The sequence below is a fragment of the Poecilia latipinna genome, unplaced genomic scaffold (genome assembly GCF_001443285.1).
Source record: "Poecilia latipinna isolate Pla-1442-1.1 unplaced genomic scaffold, P_latipinna-1.0 Scaffold6720, whole genome shotgun sequence".
In the NCBI taxonomy this organism is placed as follows: Eukaryota; Metazoa; Chordata; class Actinopteri; order Cyprinodontiformes; family Poeciliidae; genus Poecilia; species Poecilia latipinna.
This window is the reverse complement of record NW_015119336.1, coordinates 1-3676: the sequence shown is the minus strand read 5'-3', so window position 1 is coordinate 3676 and position 3676 is coordinate 1. Positions and strand designations below refer to the sequence as shown.

The following is a 3676-nucleotide window of genomic DNA, read 5'->3' as shown; positions in this document are numbered from 1 at the left end:
TGACACTAAAAGAAACTGCAGAACACAGTGTAACAAATGTTAATGAGGAAAAAACAGAGTAATTCAACAGTCAGGGTTTCCCCCAGTGTATAATAGGTTTGGCGGCCCGCCCTGCTTTGCTAGCCCCACCGCCAGGTTAATCCTTCTTGTTTATGTTTTTAGGAAAATAATAATAATAAAAAAAATTGCTTTTTTTTTTTTTTTTTTTAAACCAGATTGCAAGCGTCTCTATTGCTCTGAGTGTTTCACTGGCGGAGCAGACTTATTACTAAAAGATATGTTTATAGAAGATAGATTTATAGTTTATGCATCAATTTCCCACATGTTTTAATTACTAACCTCTTCCAGTGATGTCACAGTGTTGCTAGCACCAGACTTCTCTTCCAGTTGGAGTTTCTCCATTTCCTTTCCTGCGTAAAACAAACACACATCGTTGATAATCGACGTAAGGGTACGGGTTTTTGATGAGGAAACTTAGCAGTGGAGGCCAGAGTGAGGTGAGAGTGCTTCTTTAACATGGACAAAAGCCCAAAAATACACTCGAAAATAACAGCCACCAACAGGGCACAAGAGCAGCTCAGTGGAACACAAAAAGCAAACACTAAATCACAAGTAGAAAAGCAATACAGGCACAGGTCTGTAAAAATCAAGGGAAAAATCAAGGAACGAGGAACAGATGAACCTGATAAAACACACAGAGACTCACTTAACCAAAATACACAAACAACGAGAAAAGGGTCAGGAAAATAATACGTAAAATAAATGTGAAATGACATTGTTTTCACAGCAATGGCAACAGTTTCTGGTATAGTTGAAACCAGATATTTATACACCATATAAGACACAACCTTATTTCTCACCATGCAACTTTAAAACAGTTTTAATTTCCTGCTTTAGGTTCGTTCTAATTACCAAAATTAATTATATTCCTTAATTTTCTTAGCACATTTATGGTATAGCTCTACATATTTTGCCAAACGAATTATTAAACATCAGTATGAGTTATTACATATATATGTGACAAATAAATAAACCTTTACTTACAGTCTCTTTGAGGGACCTCCGCAGATTTATCTTTGTCCAAATATTTACTTTTGGCAGATGCTCTTATGGTTTCTATGGTAACATTGTTCAAAAGATTATAGCTACGTAAACATTCAACTCTGTATTATTTTTCAAAAAGTCACTCAGTTGTGTTATTAGACCAATTACAGACTTTATATTTGTGTGCAGAAGTTAAACGTTACATTTCTTTCATTTTGACAGATCTGTCAAACCTGTTATGGTTCTCGTTTCCATGGAGATTGGTTGTTTTGATTCTTTAGGTCTGAGTGTAACCATCACAGCAAACAACATTTATTACATTTTGTTTTGCAAATGTCGCTGCTTTCCAAACAAATTGTGTTTATAGAACTCAGCCAGTAAAGTCCATGAGAAAAACCGTCACAGATTCATCCCTTAAGCCGTTTTCGCACTGCAAGGAACGGAACGGAACGGTTCCACCCGTACTGCAGCCCTGTTGTGTTTGCATATACGCTGAGGGAGCCATCGAAGCGGTACCTAACGTCATTATTTTTGAAACTAAACAATGGTTTCGATGTAGCGGCCGAAGCCTTTTCCTCACAGATGCGGCGGATAACTTTCTCTTTCCTCGTTGACCGATCTAGTTCATTCTGTACTCGTTGATCAGTACCTCATCATTAGACCAGGTGATTGCACTATATTGAGAGGAATCCATTGCTAATTAAAACTAATAATAAAAATATTGAAAAGAGTGAAAAAATACAGTTTAGTGAGAGCCAGCTGTCAACGGAAAATCAACGTCTGACTCCATAACAACCAGTGGCCAATCAGCTGCTGATTCTAAGCAGAACCGCTTGGCCGCCGTTCCGTACCTTTCAGTGCGAAAACAGCTTTAGATGTTCATCCATCCATTTTCTTTACACCCTTGTACCTTAGTGGGGTCGGGAGGGGTGCTGGAGCCTATCTCCAGCTAACGTTCCGGGCGAGAGGCGGGGTCACCCTGGACAGGGCGCCAGTCTGTCGCAGGGCAACACACAGGACAAACAACCATGCACACACACACACACACACACACACACACACCTAGGCCAATTAACCTGACAGTCATGTTTTTGGATTGTGCATGCACAGGGAGAACATGCAAACTCCATGCAGAAAGGGTAGGAATTGAACCCAGAACCTTCTTGCTGCAAGGCAACAGCGGGAATTGAACCCAGAACCTTCTTGCTGCAGGGCAACAGCTCTACCAACTGCGCCACTGTGCAGCCCACTTTAGATGTTTATTAACCTTTTTAACAATTCTTTTTAAATCATCATGCCACAATATTTTTTTTATATGACAATTTTATATTTAGAGGGTAAAAAGCAGCCCAAACCAACCTACCATATATGAAAAAGGAACTGTGCCTGAAAATACAGTATCTGATCACTTTAAATGACCGAGCAAGGAAGAGTGTAAAACCATGGGATGCAACACAGGATACATCTTATGTATTGTTAAATTATCAAAAAAGAATGCAGTGCAAAATGGTAGGAAAAAATACTGTGTATGTACCAGGCACAGAAAGAGGCAATAAATAAGTTTGTCAAAGCCTATCCAAAAGCGGGAGAGGAAAGTACTGGTGCTAATCATATTAACAGTCACAGAGAGTAATTTTTACAGTGGCTTCTCATCAAAACCTCTGTACTCCACAAATAAACAGTTTAAAACAACTGGAACTATGGCTGCATTCACACTGCAGCCTGAAATGACCCAATTCCAATTTTTTGTCAAATCGGGGTTTTTTGCCGGGGCTGTTCACACTTCCAAACATATGCAAACTGTTTGTGTTCTACAATCTGAAAGTGTCCCGCATGCGCAGTAGAGGGCGCAATAGCGTCAGCATTCTCACTGTTCTGCCAACCATAGATATGATTATGTAGACGCCTCATGGGGCGGGTCAGCCCGTTGCTGCGATACGACACAATGTCCGCCATATTGAATGCGGCTAATCTGCCAATAAGCTAATACAGGTAAATGGACCGAACATTAGCTACATATTTTTTCTTACTTTTTTTGAAAAAAAAAAAAAAATTATATTACTGGATGATAAGTCATCTCTGCTATGGACAGCAAAGGCAGAGTTAAAATATTCCAACAGAGTAAATTATTTTTATTTCATTACATAAGCTGTCTTAATACACTAATACTTCAGATTGAGATATTTAAAAATACACAAAAAGTGAAAGAATAAAAGTGTGCAATAAAACACAAATTTATTTATTATACTGGGAACACTGGCCACAGGCAGGGCTTCTGCTGGTCACACTGGGAGAACTCAATGACTTCTGAGATGTCTTGGTTCATAGGCTAAAGCCAAGGATAAAAGAGAAATTATCCAAAAGTGTCATAGAAAATACATATATTTTTCCTTCACATTCAGAAAAAGACATTTTCAGCATGTTGGGCTCTGACTCGTAGCATCTTTATAGCTAAATACCAACATGGTGAAGCTGAGCTGTGAAGTTGTCAGAACACTGGTTTGTTAATAAAGTTTGACTGACCTATCTACCTACCGACCGTCTATAATCAGGTCGTCTGCAGGTCATTTAGCACCACGTTCTCCACAAACATGCTGTGCGCGAACAGAGAAGGGTGACCATCGTCCGGGAT

At 39.3% G+C, this 3676-nt stretch overlaps 1 long non-coding RNA gene across 1 annotated transcript; it reads right to left on the bottom strand.

The window, feature by feature from the left end:
* Positions 1–339: 339 nt before the first annotated feature.
* LOC106944051 (uncharacterized) lies at positions 340–1246 on the bottom strand. Its single transcript, XR_001424092.1, has 2 exons — positions 1045–1246; positions 340–410 (listed from the first exon to the last, which is right to left on the bottom strand). It is a non-coding gene; the product is annotated as an uncharacterized LOC106944051 (long non-coding RNA).
* Between the last annotated feature and the right edge of the window lie 2430 nt (positions 1247–3676).